Source organism: Pleurodeles waltl, chromosome 12, assembly GCF_031143425.1.
Source record: "Pleurodeles waltl isolate 20211129_DDA chromosome 12, aPleWal1.hap1.20221129, whole genome shotgun sequence".
NCBI classification, from domain to species: domain Eukaryota; kingdom Metazoa; phylum Chordata; class Amphibia; order Caudata; family Salamandridae; genus Pleurodeles; species Pleurodeles waltl.
Genome location: NC_090451.1, coordinates 546,655,543 through 546,674,662, shown reverse-complemented (window position 1 = coordinate 546,674,662; position 19,120 = coordinate 546,655,543). Strand labels below are relative to the sequence as shown.

General features: G+C 44.7%; 1 protein-coding gene across 2 annotated transcripts in view; it reads right to left on the bottom strand.

The window, feature by feature from the left end:
• Positions 1-19,120, bottom strand: part of CENPT (centromere protein T) — an 834,768-nt gene that overhangs the window by 286,736 nt on the left and 528,912 nt on the right. The window lies entirely within an intron of this gene.

Sequence of the window (19,120 nt, the reverse complement as noted above, 5' to 3'; positions counted from 1 at the left end):
AAATGCAATTAAATGCAATTAGTGTTACACGTCAGAACAAAAGTAACATAACCATGAATGTTTATCATCAGAAATGTTTTATTCTAGACAAAAGTCCCTTAAAAACACAGACAAATGCACTAATAAAATCAGAAACATGTTAAGTAGAAACAATTCATACAAAATGTTTAAAAAATATAATCAAAAAATGAAGATAATTCAAGCTCTTAACAATGAAAATTCTTTCTAACACAATTCTTCCTTATGATCCAAGCGTAAGGTAAAACCCTGGCTAGGGCAAAAATAAGGAAATCAATTGTCTCTATTTTCAATAAGCATAGGATAACAAGATTGTGGTTAGGGCCTAAGGACCTACAACCTAGAATTATCCATTTTCTCTTTAAATGGTCGTATCCAGGGCGAAAAAAATAAACACAATATGTTCTTCAGTTTCAACACAGAATGTACAGACGGGACAACAATTAGATCTGGCCTCCCAGTAGCCCATTTGAAAGTAAAATCATTACGTGAGAGCACACCAAACATAAATCAACACATTTTTAGCAAAAGAGGGCACCATTTTATCTATATAGTCCTCAAAAAACAGTATTTCATTTTTGATCTAAAAAAAATAGACTTATTTTATGTGGCTTGGCTTGCACAATACATCTTTCTCTTACAAACAAATTATTGAGAACGGTAGTTAAACTCCTGGTTAAGTTTCCAGGTGAGACCTATAGCTCTTTTAGTTTCATTTGCGGAGCCAGCATTTTACATATGATAACAAGGGAGTTCTTGATGATCTGTCTACTGCAAGCAGTTAATTTAGGGAGTTCCTATAGGGCTCAAGTTACGGAACGGTCCAGATATAAATCCAACACATTAGCAGTATGAAGACAATGATGTTATCTACCCAATTCATGCTCAAATCTAAACTTAATTGAGGCAAAGGGGAAGCAAAGGGAAGTCAAAAAGATCTAAAAAAAAAACGTTAAAAAAAAGTTTTCATCCACTGCAAGTGATGAGACATTACAGTGTCCCAAACTCTCAGTATATACGACACAGACCCTGGCCCTGTGCTTCAGTCACAATGAGCTTTTAGAAATCTGTGGGGCAAAACCAAAGGAATGTGATAACTTAACCCCCAAGTAATCAAACTCTTTTAATCTCTCAAATGCAATCATGTTCATCGAAATGGCGCTTTTCAAATTTTTATGAGGATTAAAAAAAAAAAATATATCACAATCTTAGTTTTAGAGGTGTTTATTTCAAGGCCGTGGCGCTTACAAAAGTTAAAAAATGTGTCGGTCAAACATTTGAGGCTCATAGAGGTTCTGGAGATTTGGCGAGTGTCATCTGTGAACAACGATGCGGGGTTTTACAGCCCGCTAATCTAACAAGTTATTTTGGTTATTTTGGTATTTATTCAAAAGTCTGAAAAGATCATTAAAGTGAACTGTGAACAAGGTAGGTACAAATGACGTAGCCTTGCTAACCCCTTTCTGTACAGTGATGCACTCTGACAACTTCCCATTTCTCCTCCATCTTACTGTGCATAGCTAACCATATGCAACCTTATTAGTTCACGTAACAGCTCAGGGACCCCTAATGAGCAAAGCACTTCTCAGTCGGTAGCACTAGGAATTAGATCAAATATAGTCCTAACATCGATGAAATCAAGATACAAGTGTTCCCGTCTGAAAAATACATATTTACAATTTATCAGGGCAAAACACTTGGTCAATAGTGCTCACCTGGGGTCTAAAACCTGCTTGCAGATTAGGAATCAATTGTTTTATTTTATTTGTAAAATGTGTTCATAAAACATTTTAGGCCAATAGAGGGTCTGCAGATTAGGAGAGTGTTGTCTGTGAACAACAGTGCAGGTATTTTACAGCCCGCTAATGTATGTCAGTCATTTTGGCATTTATATAGCTAATAGTCCTCAGTCTGGGTCTAAAACCTGCCTGTAGATTAGGAATCTTTTTTTTCTTTTACTTTTCCAGTGTAGGAAAGTGGAGTGTTATGCAGTGAGGCTGTCTAGGCTTCACTATGTAATTCTCTCACAACACCCCGAAGATGGTGTTTTTGATTCACAACAATAAATCCTTAGGTTAGGCCTGGTAGTGTGGCAAAGAGCAGTCAGGCTTTACTAGAGGAATGTTAAGCATTTCAGAGTACCAACACAGACATTCATACTGGACACTGCAAAATATACTGTAACATGACATATTTTGGCAAACTTCAAATAGAGATTATTGCTGCGGATTGATGTCCGACTCTCTACCACTATGACAAGAAAACAGTAGAAGTGTTACAGACAGACCACTTTCCAGGGTTAGGTTAAGAATGAGTATTATTTATAAAACAAGAGTCCTAGTAACTCTGTTATTTATCAAGAATTATGTTTCCTCCACCAGATCCTATGTTAAAGCCAGCTCAGTTTTCATATCCAGGGAGGAAAACTGGATTTGATTTTCCACACCAGAATATTTTGTGTGCGCGGTTATAAGTACGGCTGAGTGGAGATTTAAATTATTGATGTTTTCTAATGAATTGATGACTCCACCACTAAAATCTCTGTAGTACTCCTGACGGGACTTTTGGTGGTGGATTTTAGCCACAAAAGCAAACAGTCATTTTGTTTACAAGCATCCAAGCAGTTAATATGTTTTCACTCTGGCGTCTTTGTCCACTGAAGGACTTGTCCAGATGTTGGGCCTAAAGAACGTCTAATAATCAGTCAATGTAATTTCAGGCATGCCTTCAATCACAAAGCGCAGCTGACCGAGCAGGTGACTGTGCCCACATTTTCAATTCTGAAAAGTATTTTGACGTTTTCCCACACCTAGTGCTTTCCATCAATTATAGCCCTATTGGACATCAAAATAATGACTGGTGACTGCTACATTAAGTCATTGTTTATGTATATTTTGCATTTGATCCTTCACAGATGATAATACCATACAAATTAACTTCACTCCTTTGAAACATTCCTTCCATCTGGCCTCCTCAACTGATGTACAATAACTTGACGCAAGCGACTATTAACGACCACACTGGTACGTAAATTTGCAGTTAGCAGAAGATTAGCATGTTATATTTCAACGATTGCTAAAACTGCCTACCCACTTGGCTAACATATCAACATGCGTGTTCCACCAAGAACAGTTATCAATCTCACAAATTCTTTGTGACAAACAGAAAGTTAGGCAGCTACACTGAATACTGCTGAAATGACAGAGACACCTGATGTATTAGTGCATGTCTGTCAGTTAGTACAGTGTGACTTTCAATTTTTAACATGACCTGTGCAGTGTTTTTTCAGGTGTGTTTGCAGATATCTAGTATTATAAGTTACATGATATCTCAACAAGTACAAGTAAATAAAGTTCCAGCCTTAAAAAAAACATCACGATATCAACCCACAAGAGGTGAAACACATTCGAAGAGCAAAAAGAGAAAAATGAAAAAGGTATCTGACCACTTTAACAAGGTTTCCATGATTCATAAGAATGCATATCTGCATTGCATAGCTGAAAATCTTTCGGTGAATGATTGTTACAAAATAATCTTGTATACTGCACAATTAATTGTGATAAGTGTCAAATGTTTATTCTGATATCTGATGATTAAATAGTCTACACACTCTGAGAAGTCACCGACACACAAACTAGTCCCACTATTATCATGTGGGTGGAAAGCCGACTAAGATGGCAGACACGATCTGAGCGAGCTTGTGTACCCAGCCTGATAATCCTTCAACATCCACGGAAGAGCCACTAACAGCGCAAACTGTTCCTGACGAAGCCCCAGCGAACTGATGAGCAAATCTGAGGAGACAGTGAGGTGTAAAAGAAAAGGGTACCGGATGTGGCAGATGGCTGGTGTGGAGGGTTGCGCCGAGTGGTGTACAGTGAGCATCTGAGTCCCGTGCTCACCCGAGAGCTGCATCTCATCTACAATGAGAGCTATTGGGCACTTCTACGACGATAGCTGGAGGCAGGCTGCTCTCGCAGAGGGAGGAGGTCGGTAACCTCAATACTGGTGGGGCCTGGGACTACGCTGAGAAGATCTGGGCTGGAGGAGGCCCGACATGACTTGTGGGTGTTTGAAAGTGTGCACTACCGACTTGAACAGGGGGGAAGCTCCTACGACCAGGGAGAGGTGGCAGCTGCTGAGCCCCTTGGCCTTGGTCCATACTGGCAGACATCAGAAAGGTACCTGCTGTGGAATGGAGGACCACATGTAAGGTGGGAATTGCATTAATTCAAGTTGCATTGACGGCGTAGAAGCGCGGAGAAGGGCTGACCACCAGCTTGGAGTGCAAGAAGGGGAGCACCTGGCCAAGGAGCATCATCAATCCCTCTGGAGATGGTGCTGCCCACACATGAAGGGTGAATGTGTGCCAGTGGTCTCATGGCAGGGTATGGGTGCAGAAGGTACCTTTTCCTCCATGTTGAGTGTTCTGAAGGTGCCCTGACATGAGGCTGGGGGAAGGTACAGAATTCAAGTAAGCACCTGTGCCTCAAGGGGCCCAGATGCAGTGATGATGGGTCCGAAGAGAAGTGGAGCTACACAAGCTGGAGCACCCACAAGCCCTTTAAGGGGAAGCTAAATTGAGAGATCCAGCTGATGGACTAACAACTGTCACAAGGAGCAGTAAAAAGAAACTCAAGGACTTGACAGTAAGTCTAACGCATGGACGGGCCCCAGAATTCCCCCTACTCCCTATTCCCCACCCTCTAAACTTGGAAGATGCCCTTTCGAGATACTTCTGAGGCAATGGTTATATTGAGAATCAAAGGCCTCCACTGGGAATCCACTGAGCACTTGTGGGCTGACCTGTGCTGAATGGTACCACAGCAGCTAGGGGAGTAGCCACCTTGACCCTGCCAACCTGCATACACCCAGGGGTTAGTCACAGTGGATGGGATAGGTGGGATCCTGTTCAGACAGCTACCTGTGCCAGCTCTACGAAGCGGCGGACACTTGGGAAGCTCCTGTGGGTGTGTCTGGAGGACTATCTGGAGCATTAGACACAAGGGGGCACACATTACTTACCTTTGATAATGCTCTGATGGGCTTTATCTAACAGCAGATTCATAATCTGGTGAATAGTTCCTTGGCGCCAGACTGGCACTGGAAAAGTCTAAAGCAGTACTCCTGCATGCAAGTAGATGGTGTTATGCGGCTCCTCACAAACAACGTTTCATCCGGAACTGACAAACTGAGCCGCATCTAGGTACCAACCACGCTGGCAGACACCTTTAGGCACAGAACCCATCAGCAAATTGGTATGATCAGTTTGACTCTATCTCTAAATTGGGACTTTTTAGACTGAAAAAAAGGCCAATTCAAAAGAACCGGGAGGGAAGAGGGTGGTGAGGAATCTTCAGTTAGTTACAGTATCCAGAAGAAAAAGCTTGTTCTTGTGATGGATACTTCTAACCACAGATTCCTCACTATGTGATTAGATACTAAAGCAGCACATTTTGAGGTTGAATCTGAGGAATGGCTAGGATAAAAAAATCCTGAAGTACCGATTGGGTGAAATGCCTATCCTGACGGACTTGACTGTCAAGGCAATAGGGCTTGTGAATGTGTGCACTGATTCCCACATAGCAGCCTGATAGATATCCAGGACATGCGCTTTACATGCCAATGCCGTGGTAGGAGCCTTCGCTAGAGTGGAATGAGCCCTCAATCCTTCACATGGCTTCTTTTCAGCTAATGTGCAGCATATCTTAATGCAGAGGTCTATCTACCTAGAGAGTTTTCCTGCACTGCCTTGCCTTTCTTTACTCCTGAGAAGCCCACAAACAGCTGACAGTCCACCCTATGGTCTCTGGTACAAACAATGTGGAAACTGAGGGCTCTTTTGAGAGGTGAAAGTGCCAAAGAAGGTCTGAAGGGTGATAGCCTAACCAACATGAAAAGCTGTCACTAATGTTGGTAAGAATGCTGCTCAACTCCTCCACACTGGGGGGAAAAGGGTTGTATAGAACCGCTGGATTCAAAGTGCCTACAGCTCAGTTACGAGGCGTGCTGACATTTTCAAAATGAAAAGGATCATGTTTAGGGTCAAAAGGGATAATAGTCAACTGTACACTGGCTCAAAAGCGGTGCACATCAAAAAAGTGAGGACTAAATTCAAACCTTACTGTGGCATGACAAGTGGCTTTGGCAGGAACACATGTAAAAGTTTAAGAAATCTCATCATAACAGAAGGCTTGAACAAAGAAGGCTGACCGGGCAACCGCAAAAAATGTGAAAAGACTGACAAGTTGCTTTTCACAGTGCCCAGGACAAGATCTTGCTGGGTCAAATATAAAACAAACAACTAAAACGCCAGACAATTTGCCCTGAATGGGTCCATCTGACAGTTGCTGCTCCAAGCCACACACCTGTCACAGCAACCAGTGTACACAGACTAAGGAAGAACACCTAGCTGCCAAGATAACAGCAACAATCTCAGGAGGTAGGATCAAATGTAATCAACAGTCACCATTCAACCATCATGCATGAAGATGCATGTTGAGCAAGCCCTGGTGCAAATAGTCAGTCTGCTGCTACAACAGAAGATTCTCCCTAAGCAGTAGTTTGACGGAGCAACAAATGCTCATCCCCACAAGCTTAGGGTACCACATTCTACTGACCCCATATGGAGCCAATAAAATGAATTGGGCCCAGTTGTTCCTCACATTTTTCAGAACTCAAGGAGGGGGACAGAAAAGAATACACAAGTCTTGAGCTCCACCTAGGCAAAATGCCTCTGCAAGTGAGAGCCTTCTTGGAAGCTCCAGTGTGCAAAGTGTTTAAATTATGTCTTCTCAGCAGTGGCAAAAAGATTGAGCCATGGCTCTCGCAATTGCTGAGACATGCCCTGAGGCGCCTCCACGTGTAACTGCCTTTCGTGATTCGCTAAGTTTTGGTGGCAGAGTTTGTCCGCCCTAGCATTTATAGATTTCGCCAGGTGGTTCATGACCCAAGAAATGCCCAGCTGATTTAGTCCCTTCCAGAGGCATAAAGCTTCCATGCAGAGAACCAGAGAGCCTGCCCTGCTTGCTGCAGTACCATATTGCATTGGTTTTGTCAGTAAGAACCAGAACCTTCTTCCCTTTACTGGTTGGCAGAAAGCCCTTCAGCACCAAGGCAATCACCCACAATTCCAGCAGATTGATGTGGAGCCAGATATCCCTCGAGACCAGAGTCCTCTAATCTCCACCTCTCCCAAATGGTCTCCCCAACCCAGCAGTGATGCACTTGGTGCCACAATGAGCGCTCGGCGGGGCTGGGGGAGGGGTCTGTGTTGGCATAATCATGGTCAAACAGCCACTATGCAGGTCTTATGCAGTCTCCTCTGAAACCTAAATAGAATCAGGTAATATCCATGGTGCTGTGCCCATTGGGACCCTGCATACGCTATCCAGAACTTTCAGTCAGCAGAATGCAGGAGGATAACAGTCCGATGAACCTCAGTCATCCAGGACAGAGACGAACATTAGGGTCATAGTATGAAGGTTTGTCTGCTCCAGGGAAAAGGTTTAAATTCACACCATATTGAGAATGGCTCCAATGAACAGAAGTATCTGTGAAGGAACCAGGTGTGACTTTGGCACACTGCTGGTGAACCCCAAGAGGTCAGCAGGTTTGCCGTTGTTTGGAGATAGTCTACGACTGCCTGGTGTGAGTTCCTTCAATAGCTAGTAGTGAAGGAAGGGGAAGATTGCAGCAGACCTACTGAAGTTGGGGGATTCCAAACATGTCTCACCTTCATAATCACCAGAGAAGCACTGGTGAGAGTAAAAGGTAAAAATGAAACCAGAAAAGCTCCTGGCTCACGTGTGTGGGCCTGCAAGACGGGGTTACGGAAATTCATGTCCTGCAGGTCCAGTGCTATCTTCCAGTGTCCAGGATCAAGGGCAGATAGACCAAATGCTAGCATGAGCATCCTGATTTTGCCCTGTCGCAGGAAGGCATTGAGAAGACAGATCTAAATAGGATGGCATCCCTCTCCTTCTTTAGCACAAGGAAGTAGTGAGAATAACACCTAGTTGCTGTTTCTGATGCCTGAACCCACTCCATGGCCTAAAGCGCCTGTACTTCTTGCTGTAAAAAGGGTATGTGGTCCTCTCTCAGCTACTCCATTCTGGTTTAAGGTACAGTGGGGTAGAAAGAAATGGGTGGGCAAGGCCCCCTTGGATAATTTAAAGGTCCCAATTGTCAAATGTAAAGTATTGTTACTCCTGGATGAAATTATTAATCCTGCCTCCTGGCAGAAAGAACATACGAAGGCAGTTTATAAGATGCAGTTGCTGGAGGGACTGAGCTGAGAGTTATTCCGGATGTCCTGAGCGTTGTCTCAGGGAACCGCGGTCCCAGCCTGGAAAGAGCTGGTAAAGTTTGCTGTACCAGGTGCAGCACCTGATATTGATGGCATGCCAAGCCCCTGGCGTAACCCCAAAATGAGCAAAATAGTTGATTAAACTGTCTGACTGGTGTAAAGAGACCTAAAGAGTGGTAAGCGGCATGACTCTTTAAATCATTCTAGGTTTTTTTCTTTTTCACCAAATAAACGAGTCATCAAACGCATTACACATTAAGAATGCTTGGGCATCCCCAGAGAAACTGGTAGACCTCATCCAAGGGTGATGCCATAGCACCACACTCATGCCAGTTGCCAGACTCAAGCAATCAGTTGTGCCCAGGCCAGACTGGATAACAAATTACTTTGCATTCTAGCAGTCCTGAATGGGTTGAGCTAAAGACATCTGACGGTCGCTTGGGAATGCTGATAGGTTCTGACTGACTAACTGTGCATGTCCGTAGAAACCAATGCGACAGCTGTCATTTACGGAAAATAGAGCAAAGCTGGCAGAAAGTAACATGTGCCTTCCAAAGGTTTCTATAGGTTTGGTTTCATGGTTAGGTGAGTTATAGATAAGGTGTTAAGAGTTGACTTTACTGGTGGACATCCGAAACCCCAAACACACTGGTATTGGATGCTGCATGAGAAATTAATGGTCGGCAGGAGCTCGTTTGTTGTAACGAGTGACTTGTATATTGACCGAAGAACCAGAAGATGCCCAAGGGCATTTCTCAAATAGCCTCATTAAATCGCTTGAGAGCTGTATTAACCTATATAGAGGGGAGTTGCCGGTCAAGGACCTCTGCCATCATTCTAATTACAACAGCAAAAGATGCACTCCCCTCAGTGGCAGGACCAGAGTGAGACAGAGACAAATCCTGTGTCTGAGGGGGGTGTCTAAGCCACTGGCATCCTCTATTCCTCATACCATCTGTCTTCATCATATTGCGGTCTGAGCCAAAAAGGTGAGGTAGAATAGCCCAGTAGAGATAGCGCGAAGGAATCAGAAAGGATTGTGAAAGGGCTCTGCTCCCAAGAGTTCCTGCAGCATGGAACCTAGAAACCTTCCACTCCATGTCCAGGCCACATACATGTTCGCACTGCCACTTAAGAGTCTACCCACCGAAAGGGGTGCCAAACATCTTAAACACTGGGAGGGCGCAGGCGTATGCAATCATGACAGGACATAATTTATAGCTCCCAGGCACTAGTGGAAGCATATGGGCTACACAGAGGTCAGCTCATTTTATACAGTAACATGCAACATGCTGCCAAGTAGCAAGGAAACGTTGAGCAAACAGATGGCATGGCTGCCAAGATGACATTACAGATTTGCCACTGCTCAATCTCCATGTAAGAAGGCGGAGACTGGACAGGTTCAGGTGGAGAACCTTTCCCTGCTGCTGCAACAGAAGATCCTGCCAAAGAGGCAGCCTGATTGGAGGATTAACGTCTATATGCAATAGCTCAGGATACCAGATTCTATGTGCCCAGTCCGAAGCAACAATGATCACTTGGGCCCAGTTGTTCTTGATCTTCTTGAGAACTCTGGGCAGAAGTGGTATGGGCAGCAAAGCCTACAGGAGGTGTGAGCTCCACTGGGGATGAAAAGCAACACCGAGCGAGTGCAGTCTTGAAAACTCTAACGCACAGAACTGCTGATATTTTGTGTTCTCTACGGAGGCGAACAGATCTAACCAAGGCTCTCCCCACTGCTGAAAGATACCTTAGGCCACCTCTGGATGGAGACGCCATTCATGATCGACCAGGCATTGTCAGCTGAGTTCGTCTGCTCTGGCATTCAGAGAGCCTGCCAGGTGTCGAACCATCAGGAAAATGCCCGTATGTTGCAGTCATATCCAGAGGTGCAGAGCCTCCTGACAAAGGGTCCACGACCCCATCGTGCCCTGCTTGTTGCAGTACCACATGGTGGTGGTGTTTTCCGTGAACACCTCCACCACTTTTACTTTGAGAGAAGGAAGGAATGCTTTGAATGCCAGTCTGATCTCCCTTTGGGGAGGCATATGCAAACCTAACCCTATTCATCCCTGTCTCTACACACCAGCGTCAAAAAAGCTTTAACAAAAGTCAAAAATCCAGTCGAAAAATGACTGGTGGGGGGTTGCTCTTCTTTGGGTCTGTGCGAAGGCTGGCGCAGAAATAAAAGAACTGACGACAGCATGCATGTGTGGTGTCTACATAGGTCATGCAACGTTATATCAGGCGCGCATGACAGACTACAAGCATCGAGCGAACCAACGGCACCTGAGGGCGTGCAGGGATGCTGCTCGAGAAAAATCTCCAGATCCAGACTGACGCCTGGGGGTATTCAAAAGGTAAGGAGTCTGCAACTAGAAGTCTCTATCAGATAGGACTGGCCTACGCAATGCCTGTCAGGCCCGTCCCTTGAAACACTAGGTTTCTACTACATTGTTTTGGGCAGTTAACAAGGTCTGTACACCAGGTCCCTGGAGTAGCCCCTGAATTTCTGAAATGGATGTAGGAACTGCTTGGTGGAAGTCAACAGTCCTAGGACGTGCTGCGGCTCTACTGCCCTTTAAACACTTGAGGGCGGCTTGCACCTGTCCAGAAAACCCCATGGAATGCATCCAAGTGTGGCAGTGGAGAAAAACACCAGTGCCAAGTGCCCTCCCCAGGCAGGCAGCAGTGTCTAGGCAGCATGACTGACATATTTGGCTGAGTCCTGTCCATTATGAATAGTTTGAGGCAAAGAGGGCCTAAGGTCTTCCAGAACCGCCAGCAAGATCTCCCCGCTAATGTTCCAGAGAGTATGCGCATAGTAGCCAAGGATGCAGACTACGTTCAGAAATCTAAGAGCGAGGCTGGCCATAGAGTCTGTTCACCAGATGCCTCATTTCTCATGGATTCCCTGTTCAAAGGTGCTGTGGGGAAAGCACTGGAATTAACTTGACTGGTTTGAACCTGCACCACTAAGCTCTCAGGAGTAGGTTTTTTTTTCTTTTCCTTCTTATTCACTGGCAGACGGGAACAGACCTTTGATGATCTGTAAGGGCCTTGTTGAAGGACAGCAAGACCTCAGACATTGCAGGTCTGTGCTGCATAATCTCTAAAATTAGTCTAGGTCATGACATTAGGCAGCTGTAAATCCAAGAACACAGTTCCCGTTGGACCACAATTGCAAATGACACACAATCTTCATAGGTAGTCCAACCCCTGTATTAAGGAAGGCATTAAGCCCACTTGTATCTTTTAAATCTGTATAAAAACTGTCATCATAATAGGTGGAAAGAACATGCCTACCCCACCCATTGTCTACTTCTAGTGGAGTACCTTGTTCAGAGTCCAAGCCCAAAAAGATAATGGAGCCTCTGTTGGCGTGACAACCCTGGTGGAGGTATCAGGGCAGAATCTAGCTGCATAGTGTCCAGTTACCTTTGAGTTATTTTGTAGCACAATACTGGTCGAGAGTGGGCTGAAGTCAGTTTGAGGTTAGACCTTGGAATCTGAAGTTGATCCTCCTCTGGCACTGACAAGTGCATTGACAAGTGTTGGCCTGATGCGAAGGCACACTAGAGTGAGCCTAAAAAGCACTGAAGATATGCACCATGGCCTCTTGAAAGGCCTTAATTTGCTGTGGCTTTGCTGATGGTCAGGAAAACTATGGAGGCATCAGAATCACATGGGGGGCTGGTGGGACTCCAGAGGAGACCAACTGGCATTGAGATTCCCTCATAACTTCTCCTTGGAAAGGCAGTGGCAGGGTGCATTTAGACTGCAATTTGTACTTTACAGAAGTGTTCGAACAAGAGGTAAACCTCTTGCAAGACCATACAGGGATCAAGACCATGGCAGGAGGGGGGGGGGGTTACTTATGCGAGGACCTCAAGTACTTCTGTTGCTGGGCAAAATACAACTTCGCCTGTTGGTTTTCGATCACCTTCAGGTGCATGAAGATCCACTGGTCACAAGACTAACAGTGGCACACTTCGGTCGAGTCGGTGACAGACATCTGCTTTCTTCAATTACGACAGGGCTTGAAGCACATCATTTTAGGAGACGACATTGACCACTAGCACTCTTGTTTCAAAAATGTGAAAAGTTTGTTGTAGGTCGACCAATTTGGGAGTGGACTACAGATTTGCAATGGAAGACTCCAAAAGAAAGGAAGTGACGTCAGAGTGCAGGAATGGTGCATATGTGTGTGGCTCCATTCTTTTACTTCATGGGCAATGCAGAGCGCTAGTGCTGAACTACAGGACACCAACTAGTGGTACACATGAGCATTGCTGAGAAAGTTTTCAGATCCAAAATGATTAGAGCTACCTTATCAGGATTTACAATTAAGCCATGTAGGAATAAATGCATATTTTCTCAATGGGTGCTGGATCCAGTGAGCTTTTCCACGCCCACCAATACAAATGGCGAACAGATATAGCTGCTAAGGATGTGTGGAAATCTGGTGGAAACACAAACGTCACAGTTTCAAATCTTGTGTCAACTCAACTCTTCAGATCCCTTTAAAGTTTAGGACTTGTTTAATACTGAGTAGGGAATTAACACAGACCTACTGAACTGTGTGTGCACCTATTTACATACATGTTGAGAGTGATAGAAGGGTGCTGGAAAGAGGTGTACCAATTTGCCAGGGACAGAGCATTAAGTACACATTTTACTTAAAGATAGTAACGTACCAACTATGTCTCCTAGGGCACCAGTCTCAGCCAGAGCACACCTTTAGCCTTACCCATGGACAAGGAATGGAAGTGGTGATAGTGGATGTCACAATGGGGAAAGAGCAGATCTGGAAATATAGCCAACCATGTCACATGTTAACCTAGCTCTTCGTAATACTACTCTTATAAGTTTGTAACTAAAACAAAGGAGCAGCATGGTGGAAGATAGAATAGATGTAAAGAGGAAATGTGCCCCTTTTTAAGATTTAAATATTTTATTGAAGGTTTTCTACAAACACAACTGCTGATCAGGACAGTTAGAAATATCAAAAGAAACATCATCCTCCCTAAGAACAGTGGGTAATGAGACAGAGGAATTTTGTGTCTGGGATTCTAGACAGAGGGTCATACAGAGCTCTAATCACTTTCCTTCACAGATGGCTACAGGGAAGTCACAACAAGCCTTCACTCAGCAGGCTTATCTGCCTGCTTGCTGATGAGAATACCAGACACTGTTGCTTTACTGAACACTGGTTTGATTGTTCAAGGAGAGGTTATGGGGATGTGAACCATTTTAAACTCGAAATAGGATGCTTTTGGTGCTAAGTTTAGCTTAGTTAGCCAAGAGCGAGGTGGGGTTGGAAATATGTACAGACGTTTTATGGTATCATCAATGTTACAATATATATTTATTTTCACCCTCCTGATAATTATCATTAAAACTACTTTGCTTGTTTATAATAATTAGTATTCATTGTGTATTCACTTTGAATTTACATACATCTTAAAAATACACTCGTTTCCTAGTGTTCTTGAGTGTGCCATTCTATGACTAAATAGGGTTTTGGGTTCCACTAACTGATATCACACAGCTGACCATTACCTACAATGCATCTCAATCAAGTAGTGTTCAGAGAGTTATGGATTGGTTGCAGTCTATTGGGCTGTCTCAGGTTGGGATATTGATGACATCCATGGTACCTGTGGGTCTAGGAAGCCAATAATTGAGCTGTGCCCTGGTAAGAAATCCGGAACACTTATCACCATTGAGGATTACACAAACTCCAGCTGCTTGTAGGGAATTACTTTCAGTATCTTCAAGAAACAGGTATACATGAGCTCCCTGTACTCTGTGAAAAAGCTCCAGAATACGCACATACACTACATGGCGGAGTCCCACTATATAACTGGTCTATAGGACAATCCACTTCTCCAAATACATTAGCAATATCAGAAGTCACTAGAACATGTAGCAGAGAGTACAACCCTTCAAACCCCAAGCCACACCTGCACAGGACAATTTTTCCTTTGTCCTACACATGCACATTAATGGGATGTAGTACCAATACAGCACCATTTTGTACAGGGATTGCCTCTCTTGGCCAACCATGCTGAGATGGATGTTCTGATCTCCATAGCTTCCAATTTCCTTCTAGTTAAATACTCTAGTCCGTTCACGAACCTTGTTTAGGTGGCTGAATTATTCTCCCTTGCACAACAGTTTGCATGTATCAGAGATCAACCATGTAATTTGCTAAGTGCTAATTCTCAAAAACTGTACGACCTGGTTACTCTTTTCTTGAGTGTCAGATGACGCACCAAATGCCGACCCTGCCAAATATCATATTGACTTCTGTTTATACAGCCTCTGAAATTAAGACTTAACGGGGGCAATAGAGAAAACCTTTACTGGCAAACAAGGATGTGAAATTTCCTCACCTACTTGTTTGCGAATGGCAACGCCAATTGTGGCAGTACTTCTGTGCTAATAGCTTGTATCCCAAATTGTGCATTCAATATGCAAGTGTTTCAAAAAGACCCACTTAATGAATTAAGCAAGTCACAGTGTGCAATCCATGTAAATGGTTGCAACACAGAGTAGTGGTGTGCAAGGGTCAGCAGATGACCATACTTGCGTTTGATTTACAAAACAGGAAGCATTTTCTAACAGCCAGAGTCTATTAAAGGGACAGTTACTGCTTTTAAAAAAACAGTTCTCATTAGCGAACACTTCAGTGGAGCAGACAGTGGTCCAGGGGTCAATTAGATACCACCCCAGAAATTGCCAGATGCTACTACAGAAAGATAAACTGTTACATGGGGACGTCATCTCTATGCAAAATTAGATCATCTACTCTCCCTCTTGAGGAAGCTGATCAATGGTTTATGGCCGCAATTTTAGCTACAACACAAATACATTCCATTGCAACTCACAGATATAGGATAGGGACCCTCCCTTCCTCTTATTTTCAATTCCTACTGCTTCGTAAAAACGTTTTTGGGGTCAGAAAGACTTTTCCAAGTCATAACAGGAGTTTTGTACATTTGAAACACTTGTTTGGGGTCACAGACTGTGTAATTTGTACGTTCCACAAGGTTTGGAACATTGCATCAGCCATAAATTCCATGTTCAGCAGGGATGGTGTGAAATGTTGGTTGGGACTAATCAGTGAAAAAAGTGAGGGTAATGCTGAGAAGAACTGGGCCACCTACAATTTATCCCATACCCCATAAAGTGGCACTAGTCACCATGATGAAGTGAGTCTGTTTTAGGCACATTAAGGAGAAATCTGGCTGCCATATTTTGCACTATCTGCAATATATGTTTCAGATAGTCAAGCAGACTGAGATAGAGGAAGATGCGGTAAATCATTGTTGTCGTGAGGGCAGCATGAATGACAATTCTCATTGTGGATGAGGTAAGGAAATAGATGTTCTTTTTCACTGTTCTATTAATGTCAAAACAGGACTCTGTGGCCTCATTAATTTGACTTTTTATTTAATAGAAACATTTTATTGCAAGTTTAGAGCCTACAAACAAAGCATTTGCTCCGCATCTAATTGATACACTAACAGTCTGATTCACCTCAACAATATACTACCAGCTCTGAATTGGTACATTGTCCTCCCAAACATTACAGGTATCACCACGAGCAAAAGCCTCCATCTCCACTAGCTGGGATGCCCTGGGGTGCTGTAACAAAAGGCATGAGCCTTTGAGGTTCACCGCCAGGTGTTATAGTTCATGCAGGGGGGGGTGAGAAGCACCTCCATTCAGTACAGGCTTTGTTCCTAGCCACAGAGTGACTAAGCCACTCTCCCCATGTGACCAGAAACGTGTCTGGTTGTGGCAGGCTGGCAAAAACTGGTCAGCCTAGCACTAGGATTCGGACTGGTATTCAGGGGGCTTCTCTAAGATGCCCTCTGGGTGTATTTTAGAATAAATCCCACACTGGCATCAGTGTGCATTTATTGTGCTGAGAAGCTTGATACCAAACTTCCCAGATTTCAGTGTAGCCATTATGGAACTGTGGAGTTAGTATTTGACAAACTCCCAGACCATATACTCTTTATGGCTACCCTGCACTTACAATGTCTAACGTTTTGCTTAGACACTGTAGGGACATAGTGCTCCTGCACTTATGCCCTCACCTGCGGTATAGTGCACCCCGCCTTAGGGCTGTAAGGTCTTCTAGAGGGGTGACTTACCTATGCCACAGGCAGTGAGAGGTGGGCATGGCACTCTGAGGGGAGTGCCATGTCAACTTAGTCATTTTCTCCCCACCAGCACATGCAAGCTGTGAGGCAGTGTGCATGTGCTGAGTGAGGGATCCCCAGGGTGGCATAAGACATGCTGCATCCCTTAGAGACCTTCCCTGGCAACAGGGCCCTTGGTACCAGGGGTATCATTTACAAGGGACGTATCTGTGTGCCAATTGTAGGAACAAAGGTACAGTTTAGGGAAAGAACACTGGTACTGGGGCCTGGTTAGCAGGGCCCCAGCACACTTTCAATCATAACTGGCATCAACAAAAGGCAAAAAGTCAGAGGGTAACCATGCCAAGGAAGGCATTTCCTTACATACCCCTCCCCCCACCACCCAAACGAAAGAGGGTGAGACTAACCTTTCCCAAGAGAGTCTTTATTTTGTAAGTGGAAGAACCTGGAAAAGCCATCAGCATTGGCATGGGCAGTCCCAGGTCTGTGTTCCACTACAAAGACCATTCCCTTTAGAGATACGGACCACCTCAACAGTTTAGGGTTTTCTCCTTTCATTTGCATCAGCCATCTGAGAGGTCTGTGGTCAGTTTGCACTGTGAAGTGAGTACCAAAAAGGTATGGTCTCAACGTCTTCAGGGACCAAACCACAGCAAAGGCCTCTCTCTCAATGGCACTCCAACGCTGCTCCCTGGGGAGTAACCTCCTGCTAATAAAAGCAACTGGATGGTCAAGGCCATCATCATTTGTTTGGGACAGGACTGCTCCTATCCCATGCTCTGAGGGATCAATCTGCACTATGAACTGCTTAGAATAATCTAAAGCTTTAAAAACTTGTGCTGTACACACAGCTTGCTTCAGGGTGTCAAAGGCCTTTTGACAGTCCACGGTCCAGTTTACTTTCTTGGGCATTTTCTTAGAGGTCAGTTCTGTGAGGGGTGTCACTATTGATCCATGTCCCTTCACAAACCTCCTATAGTACCCAGGCAAGCCAAGGAATACCCGGACTTGAGTCTAGGATTTTGGAGCTACCCAGTCCAGATTAGTCTGGATCTTGGGTTGAAGTGGCTGAACTTGGCCTCCACCTATAAGGTGTCCCAAGTAAGCCACAGTACCCTGCCCTATCTGACATTTAGATGCCTTGATAGAGAGGTCTGCTGCTTGCAGGGCCTGCAAAACCTTCTTCAGGTGGACCAGGTGATCCTGCCAGTTGGAGCTAAAGACAGCAATATCAAGATAAGCTGCACTAAAGGACTCCAAGCCAGCAAGGACTTGATTCACCAACATTTGGAAGGTGGCAGGGGCATTCTTTAAGCCAAAGGCCATCACAGTGAACTGGTAGTGCCCATTAGGTGTAGAGAATGCTGTTTTCTCTTTTGCTCTAGGTGCCATTTTTATTTGCCAGTACCCTTCTGTCAAGTCAAAGGTACTTAAGTATCTGGCTGCACCTTATTTGTCTATGAGCTCATCTGCCCTTGGAATGGGGTGAGCATGTGCCATGGTGACAGAGATGAGCCCTCTGTAGTCCACACAAAACCTCATCTCTCTCTTTCAATCTTTGGTGTGAGGTTTGGAGACCAAGACCACTGGGCTAGCCCAGGGACTGTCAGAGTGCTCAATAACTCCCAACTCAGGCATCTTGTGGACTTCCACTTTGATGCTTTCCTTGACTTGGTCAGACTGCCTGAATATTTTATTCTTGACAGGCATACTGTCTCCTGTGTCCACATAATGGGTACACAGGTGTGTCTGACCAGGGGACAAAGAAAAGAGCTCAGCAAACTGGTGGAGGACTGCAGTCAGCCTGCTGTTGGCCAGAGAGGGTGTCTGAATAGATCACTCCATCTAATGAGTCATCTTTAGGGTCAGTGGAGAGGAGATTAGGGAGAGGTTTACTCTCTGCTTCCTGGTCCTCATCTGTAACCATTAACATGTTTACATCTGCCCTGCCATGAAAGAGTTTGAGGCGGTTCACATGGATCACCCTCTTGGGGGTCCTGCTAGTGCCTAGGTCCACCAGGTAAGTGACCTGACTTTTTCTCAGGTACTGGGTAAGGGCCACTCCATTTGTCCTGAAGTGCCCTGGGAGTCAAAGCCTCCAGAACCCAGACTTTGTGCTCTGGCCGAAACTCAACCATAGCAGCCTTTTGGTCATACCACAACTTCTGGAGTTGTTGGCTGGCCAGAGGGTTTTGCTTGCCTTTTCCATGTACTCTGCCATCCTTGAACGTAGGCCTAGTACATAGTCCACCACATCTTGTTTAGGCGCATGGAAAGGGCTCTACCAGCCTTCTTTTACAAGTGCCAGTGGTCCCCTAACATGATGGCCAAACAGATGCTCAAAGGGGGAAACCCCTACTCCCTTCTGCGGCACTTCTCTGTAGGCGAAAAGCAGGCATGGCAAGAGGACATCCCATCTCCTTTTGAGTTTTTCAGGGAGCCCCATGATCATGCCCTTCAATGGCTTGTTAAATCTCTCCACAAGACCATTGCTTTGTGGATGGTATGGTGAATTTATAAGTCACCCCACATTCATTCCACATGTACTTTGGGTAAGCTGACAAAGTTGGGATCTCTATCAGAAACCACCTCCTTAGGAAATCCCCACTCTGGTAAA